The 13,402-nt window shown below is 40.8% G+C and overlaps 1 protein-coding gene across 5 annotated transcripts in view; it reads right to left on the reverse strand.

The window, feature by feature from the left end:
- The window catches only part of ANKRD6 (ankyrin repeat domain 6), a 211,739-nt gene that overhangs the window by 162,311 nt on the left and 36,026 nt on the right, over window positions 1–13,402 (reverse strand). Inside the window, exon 2 of one of the 5 annotated variants that reach the window (XM_017876793.1) lies at window positions 2,273–2,420. The exons of the other annotated variants lie outside the window; for them this stretch is intronic. The gene's annotated coding sequence lies outside the window, so the exon portion shown is untranslated. The remainder of the gene's footprint in view (window positions 1–2,272; window positions 2,421–13,402) is intronic. 5 annotated transcript variants of the gene reach the window in all.

The raw sequence follows: 13,402 nt of genomic DNA on the forward strand, positions 1-13,402 counted from the left end.
AGATTTTGAATTCTGAGGGGTTTGGGAATAGTTGTATTATACCTTGAGCATATCAAATCCCAAAATCCAAAATCTACAATGCTCCAATAAGCATTTCCTTTGAGCATCATGTTGGCACTCAAAAATTTTTGGATTTTGGAGCATTTCAGATTTTCAGGTTTGAGATGTTCAACTTGAACCAATTTATATTCCTACCAATATTGTATGAGAATACCCATTTTGCTATGTGGCCACCAATACGGATATAACTACTCTTTTTACGATTTTGTTTTATCTTTAAGAGCTAAAGGGGGGAATGCTCTTTTTTGTTTACTTTGTATTTCATTTTTTGTTAATGAAATTGAGCATCACTGTATGTTTTAAATGCAAGGAAAAAATTTAGAGAAATAGGTCCTAAACTGCAGATCATGGTGGGTTTTCTTTGTGGGGTAGGATTATGGGATACTTACACTTTCTACATTGTGTGCTCCTATAATATTTAAGATACATATAACTTTGCTTCTTCTTTTTTCTTTTCTTTGTTTTGAGACAGGGTCTTACCTGTCACCCAGGCTGAAGTACAGTGACACAATCATGGCTCACTGCAGCCTCAATCTCCTGGGCTCAAGTGATCGTCCCACCTCAGCCTCTCAAGTAGCATGCACCACCATGCCCAGCAAAAAAAACAAAAAAAAAAATGTAGAGATGTGGTCTCACTGTGTTGCCCAGACTGGTCTCAAACTCCTGGCCTCAAGTGATCCTCCTGCCTTGGCCTCCCAAAGTGCCAGGAATTACAGGCGTGAGCCACTATTTCTGGCCAACTTTGCTTTTTTTTTTTTTTTTCCTGATTTTTAAAAGTAAAATTTTAAAAAAGTAATTAGTGAGTGGGGTATCTTTTAAAAAAAATACACAAAAGTGTATATACAAAATATACAAAAAATATATAAAAAATATACAAAATATACAAATAGCCCTTGATGTTTATTATTTTGTTGAGTCAATAAAATGCACTCATACTCACTTTTAAGATGAAGGAAACAATACAATCCTTGCTGGCAAACCATCCCCTCACTGAGACAGAGCACCCTGTCATTCCTGACCTGGCTCCTTCATGCGCCCCTATTCCCATGTCTCACCACGACTGCAGTTCTGTTACTCCATTACAGTAGATATGTTGCCAACATAAATGGGATTTCGAGTCTGGTGGAGAATGCAGGAGTCATTTTGAAAGACACACAAAATAGAATAGAAATAGCTCACTTGGAAGGCTGATCTTCTGGGATAGTTACCTTTCAGACAGACAACGACCTAGGAGAGTATGAATAGAGGCCAATGCAATATACATACACACCAGCTGGTGAGAAACCAGCACAGAAATTGTGTGGGCAAGTTTGTGTCAGTATTGTGCCCATTAAGCAAGTTTCTTTTAGGCGGAGGGGGAATTTAAAGAAAAGGGGTTCTTCATCACACATGATACAAACCAAACTTCACTTTCTAGGAAAGTTTCAGCCTTCAAAAGAGGGAAGTATTAAACTGTTTTAACACACCCCAAACAATATAAAAGACTATAAGAACTCAAATTAATTTGTTAATAAATTTCACTTGATTATTAGTGGGAATATGTCAGTATTTTGAAAAGTAAGTAGACCTTTTTCATACTGTAATTCTATTTCTATGATTCAATCACTAAAGAAATAATTCTGATTATGGAAAAAGGCTTTATGCAAAAAAATGTACACTACAGCACTATTTATAATAACAAAACACTGGCAACAGAACATCGGGGGACTGCTATCCAATAAAAGAGGATGATTCAATAAGCCAGGAAAACTCCATCTGGTAGAATATTATGCTCCCTTCAAATGATGTTTCTAGTTTCAAATTCTTGTCTCAGCAGTGGTACGCTGCTGAGAATCTATCCTAAAGAAATAATCCAAAAACACAGGAAAGTTCTTGTTTGCAAAAATGAATAACCAGAAACATCCTAGTGTCCAACAACAGAAAAAAAGTAAGCTCCCAGTGGTTCTTCAAAATCCAGCTCAAGTGATGCATCCCCTGGGAAATCTTCCCGGACCCTCGCCTAACCTAGGCTCCCATGATGCCCTGTTCATTGCCCAAAATTGCACAACCTCAGGGTTCTTTATGCACATGCCAATCTAGGTACCTTCAAGACAGAGAACTTGACTTCTTTGACCTAGTATTCCTAAACCTAGTGCAATGCTTAGCACAAAGTAAATATTCATCCAAATGTCTGCATTATGTAAACTGGGAGGGTTAAACAACAGACACTTACTGTCTCACAGTTCTGGAGGCTAGAAATCTGAAATAAAGGTGTCAGCAGGGTAGGCTACTCCCGAGGGCTGTGAGGGAAACATCTGTTCAGGCCTCTCTTCTTAGCTTGTAAATGGCCATCTTCTCTATGTCTCTTCACAAATTTCCTCCTTTTTAAAATAAATTTTTAATTAAATTTTTTTCTCTTTTTTTTTTGAGACAGAGTCTCACTCTGTCGCCCAGGCTAGAGTGCAGTGGCGCAATCTCAGCTCATCGCAACCTCCACCTCCCCAGGTTCAAGTTATTCTCCTGTCTCAGCACCGCCCCGCCCCCTCCCTACATCCCCACCCCAGCTGGGATTACAGGTGCGCACCACCACGCCTGGCTAATTTTTTGTATTTTTACTAGAGATGTTGGCCAGGCTGGTCTTGAACTCCTGACTTCAGGTGATCTGTCTGCCTCAGCCTCCCAAAGTGCTGGGATTACAGGCGTGAGCCACCGTGCCCGGCCAGTTAAATTTTTTTTATTTTTTAGAGACAGGGTCTCACTATGTTGCCCAGACTGGAGTGTAGTGGCTATTCATAGGTGCTATCCCACTACTGATCAGCAAGGGAGTTTTGACCTGCTCTGTTTCTGACCTGGGTCACTTCATCCCTCCTTAGGCAACCTCGTGGCCCCCACTCCTGGGAGGTCACCATATTGATGCTGGTGCAGACACCCAATTGCCATAGCACACTACTGCCCAGAACCCCTGGGTTCAAGCCATCCTCAGACCTCAGCCGCCTGAGTAGTTGGGACTACAGGCATGTATCACCGCGCCTGGCGAACTTCCTCCTTTTATAAAGACACCAATCATACTGGATCAAGGTTCACTCTACTGACCTCATTTTAGCTTGATCAGCTCTGTAGAGATCCCATCTGTAAATAAGGTCACAATCTGAGGTACTGGGGATTAGAACTTCAACATGTGAATTTGAGGACATAGATAATTCAATGCACAATAATCAGAAAACGTGCATATTTATAAGAGTTCATAATTATACAGAAATGCTTACTTTATCATGTTTTTAAGGGAAAAAGGGTGGGTATGAATGTATGTATATACTAAGAATTCTATTTTTTTCTTTTTTTTTAAGTAAAAAAAATTTTTTTAACTGGCCACTTGGTACAAAAAGAATTCTTAATTTGGATTTTTTTCAGATTTTTAAAAAGGTCCATGACCATCCCCAATTAAGAAACAATGATGGTGTATGATCTCAATTTTTTTTTTTAGATAAAATATGTGAAGGTAATAAACCAAATTATTAATGATGTTTGCCTCTAGGTAATGGAATTACAGGTGACTGAGATTATTTCCCAATTTTCAGTAACAATTTCAAATTACTTTCACCAGAAAAAAAAAAAAATAACCTTTCACCTGCTAGGCACGATGGCTCACACCTGTAATCCCAGCACTTTGGGAGGCTGAGGTGGGTGGATCACGAGGTCAGGAGATCCGGACCATCCTGGCTAACACGGTGAAACCCCATCTCTACTAAAGATACAAAAAATTAGCCAGGCGTGGTGGCATGGTGGCGGGCGCCTGTAGTCCCAGCTACTGGGGAGGCTGAGGCAGGAGAATGGCATGAACCCGGGAGGTGGAGCTTGCAGTGAGCCGAGATTGCGCCACTGCACTCCACCCTGGGCGACAGAGCAAGACTCCGTCTCAAAAAAAATAATAAAAAAAAGCCTTTCACCTTTTNAAGATACAAAAAATTAGCCAGGCGTGGTGGCATGGTGGCGGGCGCCTGTAGTCCCAGCTACTGGGGAGGCTGAGGCAGGAGAATGGCATGAACCCGGGAGGTGGAGCTTGCAGTGAGCCGAGATTGCGCCACTGCACTCCACCCTGGGCGACAGAGCAAGACTCCGTCTCAAAAAAAATAATAAAAAAAAGCCTTTCACCTTTTTTAAAAAAGGAAAAATGATATTTGAAAAGAGTTACATGTAAAATGAATGTTGTTCACAAATAGCGTGCTTGCAGACTGTAAAACAAGAAAATAAAATATTAAGAAAAGACAGGAAGGAAATACATCCTAATGCTCACAGAATTTATTAACAGGAATTACAGGATGATTTGTGTGTGTCATCCTATTTTTTTGTGTCTTCCAAGTTTTTTTATAAGCACTGTATTACTTTTATAACCACATCAAACCAATCAACCTTATCACTTAAGAACATGCAGTTTAAGTATCTAGTTTTATATTCAATATTCAATATTAAGAACTGAATTAACAAAGTATGGTATAGTAACAAAATATAAGATACAGATTTAAAATAGCCATGATGAAAGATATGAAGAAAGAGGAACCAGCTTATAAGACAGTTCTGTGGAAAAAGTCAAAGATAAAAATACACACATATTGGCTGGGTGCAATGGCTCACGCCTGTAACCCCAGCACTTTGGGAGGTCAAAGTGGGCGGATCACCTGAGGTCAGGAATTCCAGACCTGCCTGGCCAACACGGCGAAACTCTGTCTCTACTAAAAAAATACAAAAATTAGCTGGGCTTGGTGGTGGGCGCCTATAATCCCAGCTACTTGGGAGGCTGAGACAGTAGAATTGCTTGAACCCAGGAGGCGGAGGTTGCAGTGAGCCAAGATTGTGCCACTTCACTCCAGCCTGGATGACAAACCAAGAATCCGTCTTACACACACACACACACACACACACATATTAATTACAAGGGGTAAAATATATTCACATGTAGATGGTAATCTGCAAAAGATAAAAATGTATCCAGTGGGATTATGCACTATTTTTAAAGATTCTTTAATATTATAATATTTTCATGTAAAAGTACCTATGAAAATGTTCTTTGCTAAAGATATCTGTAAATTGTTTCACACTGTCTGAAACAGCTTATAGCCGTACCAAGAATCCACTACCGGACTAGAAAAGGCAGGCAAACTTGAGGTTTGTCAGGCTTCCCACAAACACTCCCACAGTACTGCATTCAACTCACGGTTGGTTTCACTTTCACTGTGGGTGGATGTGCACATGGGTACAACCTTTCTGGAGGACAATCTGGCAGTATTTGTTAAGCGTTCACTCAAATATTTGAGCATTTCCACATCTGGGAATCTGTCCTATGAAAACAAATCCACACATGTACAAATACAAAGGTGATGAGAACAATCACCTCATCTATCTAGGATAGTGGGAGGTTGGGGGCTGTGAGAGGGACAGTTTCATTCAGAAAAGCTGTGGAGAGAGATCTAGAATAACTACTAAATTTAAAAACCTATGCAGTTATGATTTGTTGCCCAGTTTTTCTATTTTCTCTGATGTCTTTAGTTTTGGCAATCAACCAGAAATAAGGGTGTGCTACAACCCTGCATGTTCCAATCATATTCATCCAATTGATATGCTAACATACAGAATCAATTGAAATAAGCAGGTTTTAGAACTGTTTGCTGTTCAGCTCCTAACTTCATAAACAGAATTTAGAGCATGGCAACTACTTAATTTGAAAATAGGCATGTGATGAGTCAATTTGAAAATAGTCATGGAATGAGAGTCATATGTGCATGACTCTGATATTTTTGCTTAAGTAAGAAATGTCCAGATTTTAGGTTTGGGCTCCTTGGGTTTGTTTCTTAAATGAGTTGCATTTTCATGCATCTATTCATGTTTTTTTACATACAGCATTTTGGGTGTTGCTTTCTGACAACTTAAAGTGAGATAAATTTCTCATTATATATTGAGCCTCTTTATGGTTGACCCAAAGTCCAAAAATTCTGGTCAGGTCAAGAATATAGGTTAAGTTAAACTTGGAATATAAGTTAAACTTGGAATACAAGAATATAAATTAAGTTTTACTCTGGCTGTAAAGGAGCCAAAGTAAAAACACAAATAATTTCAAATTAAAGTGAAGTTAACACTAGGTTTCACACTGTCTGAAACAGCTTATAGCCGTACCAAGAATCCACTACTGGATTAGAAAAGGCAGGCAAACTTGAGGTTTGTCAGGCTTCCCACAAACACTCCCATAGTACTTCATTCAACTCATGGTCGGTTTCACTTTCACTGTGGGTGGATGTGCACACTGGACTACATCCAGTGCAACACTGTACTGGGCAGTTTTCAGACTTAGATGAGAAAGGCCAGGCGCGGTGGCTCACGCCCGTAAACCCAGCACTTTGGAAGGCCGAGGCTGGTGGATCACAAGGTGAGGAGATCGAGACCACCCTGGCTAACACGGTGAAACCCCGTCTCTACTAATAATACAAAAAATTAGCCGGGCATGGTGGCGGGCACTTGTAGTCCCAGCTGCTGGGGAGGCTGCAGCAGGAGAATGGCGTGAACCCCAGAGGCGGAGCTTACAGTGAGGGGAGATCGCGCCACTAGACTCCAACCTGGGCGACAGAGCGAGACTCCGTCTCAAAACAAAACAAAACAAAACAAAACAACAGATAAGAAAAAGTTCTACAAGTTATTCATGTTAGATATCCTCAGATGGAAAATGCCTTTATGAACTCTTAATAATTTGTTTAGGGACCACTGTACATTCTGAACATTTTTTCTCTACCTCAAGCTAATGACAGCTACAGAGATGTGGGAAAAAAAGATAAAAGGAAGTTGGGTGAGCTGTGTAGCATCACACACAGATCCCTTGTCCATCAGCACCCTTTACTGTGAGGTTTTCTGGAAGAATCTATAGGCAGTGTGTTCACACTTTAGGCACAGGCTATCCTGAGGGCGTCACTGTACAAGACCCAGTAAGTTTTCAGGTTTTTTGTTTTTTTTTTTGAGACAGGGTTTCAAAAGGCGAGACAGTCATCTATTTGGAGAAGTTAGACACACAAACATTGCCTCCTGTTTCTCCTTCATCTATGTCATTACAAGTTGAAAATTTTGTTTTGTTTCATTTTGTTTTGAGACAGGGTCTCACTCTGTTGTCCAGGCTGGAGTGCAGTGGCACGATCTTGGCTCACCTCTCACCGCTGCTTCCTGGGTTCAAGCGATTCTCCTGCCCCAGCCTCCCGAGTAGCTGGGATTACAGGCATGCACCACCACATCCTGCTAATTATTATTATTATTATTATTATTATTATTATTATTATTATTTTAAGTAGAGACGAGGTTTCACCATGTTGACCAGGCTGGTCTCAAACTCCTGACCTCAAGTGATCCACCCACCTTAGCCACCCAAAGTGCTAGAATTACAGGCGTGAGCCACCACACTCAGCTATAAGTTGACAGTTTTTAAGCCTGAACTCTCACCATTAACTGGACTAACAGTACCTGAAAACAATGCTTAGAAAAATCATCCAAATTGGTAACATAAGACATTACTTTACAAAAGTATAATGTTGTTATACTTGATTAGTAAACACTATACTTTTGGTACACAGAAATCTTCTGGTGAGACTTAGATAACCTATAAAGGATAAGAATAAAGATGAGATTGAAAAGGAAAAGTAAAGAAGAAGTCATACCTTTAGAGTAAAAATTATTTTTTCTTTCCTTTTTTTTGAGACAGAGTCTCACTCTGTTGCCCAGGCTGGAGTGCAATGGTGCGATCTCAGCTCACTCCACCACCGGGTTCAAGCGATTCTCCTGCCTCAGCCTCCTGAGTAGCTGGGATTATGGGATACACTGCCATGCCTGGCTAATTTTTGCATTTTTAGTAGAGACAGGGTTTCACCATGTTGGCCAGGCTGATCTCAAACTCCCGACCTCAGGTGATCTACCCACCTCGGCCTCCCAAAGTGCTGGGATTACAGGCATGAGCCACTGCTCCTGGCCAAATTTTTTTAAATGAAACAATATGCTGTTAAATAAATTCTCTAGACCTACATCAAAGGTTATTATAAGATTAAAAGGCATAGGCAAGGGAGGAAAAACTTACATGGTATGCCTGAATTTGATATTTGGGATGCGAAGTTAGAGAAAAAATCTAATAATCTCTGATTTAAACAAACTCTATTAAATAAAAAGTATAAGTAGTTCACCACAAAAACACAGAGCAAGGACAGTGACCATGGGGGCAGTGACCATGGGGTGGATGGGAGGCTGGGGAACAGGCAGTGACCGCTCTTCCTCTGGGGCTCTTTCTAGCCATATATGAGCCAAGGTAACCAGGGCACCGGCAGAACCTTCTCTGAAGGGGATTAGTTCCAGCTCACAGGGCCAAGGCATATACTCCGACATGGGCCAGTGAGACTGAGTGGTCTTTCAACTTTTAAGCCTAATTCCCTACACGTAAGGTAAGGTGCTTATTCAGTTTAGATTAGAGCTCTGCCAGCAAGAACTTCTATAAGTGTTCCACAACTCAGGCTGGTGGTTAATGATACAGAACATAGTGGTTTCAGTGGGTGGGAAAGACCCAGGAGTCAAGAAATAGAAATCATAAGTGTAGTCAGACCTTTCAAGGAGGTTAAAGTAAAACGGAATTAGACAAGGGAGCAAAATTCAAGTTACAGACTTTACAAAGTAGAAAACCAACAAAATGATTCCCAATGTATATATTATATATCCCAAAGATCCAAGAAAGTCAAATAAGCTATTTGAAACAATGAGGGAGCTTAAAGGGTTGCTGTTATGGATTGAATTGGGTGCCCCGCAAAAGGATAAGCTGAAGTTCTAACCCCTACTACCTCAGAAAGTGAACTTATTTGGAAATAGGGTCTTTGAAGATGATCAAATTAAGATGAGGCCATTAGTGTGAGTCCTAATCCAATGTGACTCGTGTCTTATAGAATGGGGAAATTTAGACACAGAGACATGTGCATAGGGAGACCACCCTAAGAAGATGAAAGCACGGATTGGAATGCTGCATCTGCAAGCTAGGAACGCCAAAGATTGTCAGCAACCACCAGAAGCTAGGAGGGAGCTGGGGTGGATTCTCCCTCAGAAGGAGTGGTCTACATTTATGATTCCACTTTCTCTCCTCCTCCTCTCTCTTTTCTTTTTTTTTTTGAGACGGGGTTTCTCTTTGTTGCCCAGACTAGAGTGCAATAGCGTGACCTCGTCTCACTGCAAACTCCACCTCCCGGGTTCAAGCAATTCTCCTGCCTCAGCCTCCCTCCTTCTCTATCTTGAAGCCAGTCCAGTCAGGCTTTCCTTCGGCCACCCCACTACAATTGCTCTTATCAAGGTCCCTGGTGTTTTCCACATTGCTAAGCTCAAATGTCAGTTCTCACTTCTGGACTAACTTGATCCAGGATTTGAAATGTAAATCCTTTCTCCTTGACTTTGCTCAGCTTTCAGTAAAACACACATGCACCCACATACACACGAACACACACAAACACATACCTATTTCCTTCCTAACTTTCTGGCTACTCTTTCCCACATTCTTTTGCTGGCTTTCCTCCTCTCCCTAGCTGTAACATTAGGTAATCCACGGCATCAGTCCTTGGGCCTCCTGTCTATATATACTTACTCTCTAGGGGTCCCATCCAGCCTCGTGGCTTCAATACCTTCCAGGTGCTAGTAACTCCAGCAATTAACTTCCTGCCTAGATCTCTTCTTTTTCTTTTTTTTCTTTTTTTTTTTTCTGAGACAGAGTCCCACTCCATCACCCAGGCTGGAGTGCAGTGGTGCAATCTAGGCTCACTGCAACCTCCACCTCCCAAGTTCAAGTGATTCTCCTGCCTCAGCCTCCCGAGTAACTGGGATTACAGATGCCTGCCACCATGCCCAGCTAATTTTTTATATTTTTAGTAGAGATAGGGTTTTGCCATGTTGGCCAGGGTGGTCTTGAACCCCTGATCTCAAGTGATCCACCTGAAATTATTTAGGTTCAGGTCCCCAGAAGACTGCAGTCCAATTGAAGGAAAACACGAGTGTGCGCACATGCACACACACACACACACACAGACATTAACTTACAAAATGATATTCAAAGTTAGTCTTCAAAGAAATGCATTATATATAAATGTAAACATATATATAAAGCCATAAAACTAGTAAAGATTAGGGTGATTGGACAACATCCATATTGGTGAGGGCAGTGAAACATCCACTCACAACTTTACCTAGGTACAACATAACCTTTCTGATGGGCAGTTGGGCATTAACAGCATCTAGAATAAATATACTTTGACCCAGCGATTTCATTTCTAAGAATTTATCCTAAAAAGGTAACAGGGAGGAAAGAGAGTCTAAAGGTAGCTGTAAAAGATGTTCACTATAGTGCTGGTTATAAGAGGAAAAAAAAAAGAAAAAAGAAAAAACAGAAATGCTCATTTAAAGGGGGAGTACATCATCATCATCATCATCATCATCATCATTATTATTATTATTATTATTGAGGTAGGGTCTCACTTTGTAACCCAGGCTGCAGTGGCATGATCTCAGCTCACTGCAACCTTGACTTCTGGGGCTCAAACAATCCTCTTGCCTCAGCCTCCTAAGTATCTGGGACTATAGACACTCACCACCATGCCTGGCTAACTCTTTAAATTTTTTGTAGAGACAAGAGTCTCACTATATTGCCCAGGCTGATCTCAAACTTCTGGGCTCAAGTGATCCTCCCACCTTGGTCTACTAAAGTGGTGGGATTATAGGCATGAGCCACTGTGCTTGGCCTATTAATCATTTTTGGCCTATTAATCATTTTAGCCATTTTCAGTAATGTTTTCCTGAGGATTAACAAAAACTAGCTTATAAAGATGTGCCCAATATAATGGTTGAAATTTTTTTTTTTTTTTTTTTTTTTAGGCGGAGTCTCGCTCTGTCGCCCAGGCACTGGAGTGCCAGTGGCGCAATCTCGGCTCACTGCAAGCTTCTGCCTCCCGGGTTCACGCCATTCTCCTGCCCTCAGCCTCCCGATAGCTGGGACTACAGGGCGCCGCCACCTCGCCCGGGCCTAGTTTTTGTATTTTAGTAGAGATGGGGTTCACATGTTAGCCAGGATGGTCTCGATCTCCTGACCTCGTGATCCGCCCGTCTCAGCCTCCCTGAAATTTTTTAAAGCAGGTCATAGAACAGCATTTAGGTGTGATTTCATTGATACAAAATTGTGTGTCATGAATGTTGAGTGTGTGTATGTGTGTGCAGTGAGACAGGATGTTTAGTGAAAAGTAATTTATCTCTGGGTGATGGCATTTTAAATGATTTTTACCTTCACCAAGTCGTGTATTATTTGCATTTTTTTCTTGAATGAGCTTATGTATCAGGAAAACCAATAAAGCTACTCATTAAAACAACCATTTATGAAGAAAAGGAGAGAGAGATGGCTGTAGAAGGAGAAGAATTTGGGGTAAAGAGAGTTTGGGGTAGCTGTTGTTTTACAATAGGAGAGATGAGAGTATTGACAAGGAAAAGAACCAGAAGAGAATGTCACACGGAGCACAGACTGTAGGCCATGCAGTCTGAGTATGCTGAGGGGACCTAGAAATGGATGGGTTGGTTGCTACCCTCAGGCAAGAGTAGTAAGGGTCGACAAATGTAAAACTAATTCCAGACGAGTGACACAGGAGCTACAGAAGGCACAGGAGCACTGCGAGCTGGAAGGGTCTGGAAAGGAATGCCGGAGGAGAGGCATCATCTCAGCTTCCCAGGTAGGTCAGATTTCTCTGCACAGAGATGGGTGGTAAGAAAAGTGCCGCCTGCTGAAAAAAAAGCAGACTATACAGATCAACAGGGGTGACAATTGATGAGGTTAGAAAATTAAGCTGGGGCTTACGGTAAAGAGGCTGGAAGTACGTAAGAACTTTGTACTCGGGAGGAATTTTGGGAGAGGTGTGCAGTGACCCACTCCTAACAGCGCTCTGGACATATTAAAACCCAGCAGCCGCTTGTTGGACTTACAGATTGAAAGGATTTGACACGGAGGCAGGAAAAGCCCAATGAAAAAGCTAACGTGGCAGAGATCTGAGCTAAGGTTGTGAATGACAACAGTGGCAGCAAATAAACAGTGATATGAAAGGCATCATGGTAGGGGTCTATATATAGTATGAAACATTTGACAGCTACAACTGCAGTAAACCTACTCTAGACAAGACTGAGCTGATTATATGAGGTTATGCTGTTAATATTTTGCATTAAGCATTTTGCTCAACTACCACGATTTATAAACAGGTGCATCCTCCTCTCTTCCCTCTGCAATTTACTTTTGAGATGGGTATAGGAAAGTGCAAAAGTAATTAACAGTTCTCAGGAAAACCCAAAAGCCAGGAGACAGCTTTAGTGCATTAGAAAGAGCTGAATTTATAAGACAAGTCCCAGGCAACAATCATTATTCTTGAGGTGAAAAATAAACAGACCCATAAATGAAGGATGAGGAGGTAAGCGGCGGGAGGAAAGGAAGGGAGAAGTTAAGGAAGGGAAAATCAAGAGAAAAGGTTTGCAATACAATTTTTACAAAATGATATGCCTTAGGAAAGCATCTATATTTCTCGAAATACTAATAAAAATTCTAAATACAGATTAGGGGCCAGGGAAATACAAAAGGTTAGCTAAAAAAGGCAATCCACACAGGTGTCCAACTCTTTTAATGAGGGGACTTTTTTGCTTATCTGTGGTGACAGATATCAAGAAAATTATGCACAGAATTTTTTTTTTTTTTTTTTTTAGCTCATAAACTATCTTTAGTATTAGCATATTTTATGTGTGGTCCAAGACAATTCTTCTTCCAGTGGGGCCCAGGGAAGCCAAAAGGTTGAACACCCATGCTTGAGACACTTAAAAATAGAAAAATTAAGATAAAAAATTAATTCTCAACAAACCTTCAATTGAGTTCAACCATCAAAAACAGCTTAACTATGCCTAAATAAGATAGAAATATTTATAAATAATACTGGTAGAAACTTGACTTGTGCTCTGCTGACTGATACAAATTTTACACGTTTTCTGTAGTCTATTTTACCTTCAAATAAAATTATAGGTAATATGGAATATTTCATTAAACGCCGAGTGAAAAAATCCAGAGAGATAAAATAAATAGCCTCAATATCATCTATTAGGTAAAATGTGAATTTTTAGACTCTGACTGGAACTTCAGAAACTTCCTTATGTTAAAAGACTAAACTATTAAAAAGCCATCTGTAAGACTCAAAGTCATACATGCTTGGTGTGGGTCACTAAATTTCTTTTTGGAAGACTTTCTGCTATCAGCAGTGTCTCCTTGGACCTCTATGGGCAACTTGCCCTTAGGTGGTGAAAT

The sequence above is a fragment of the Rhinopithecus bieti genome, unplaced genomic scaffold (assembly GCF_001698545.2).
Source record: "Rhinopithecus bieti isolate Rb0 unplaced genomic scaffold, ASM169854v2 scaffold_10354, whole genome shotgun sequence".
Lineage (NCBI taxonomy): Eukaryota > Metazoa > Chordata > Mammalia > Primates > Cercopithecidae > Rhinopithecus > Rhinopithecus bieti.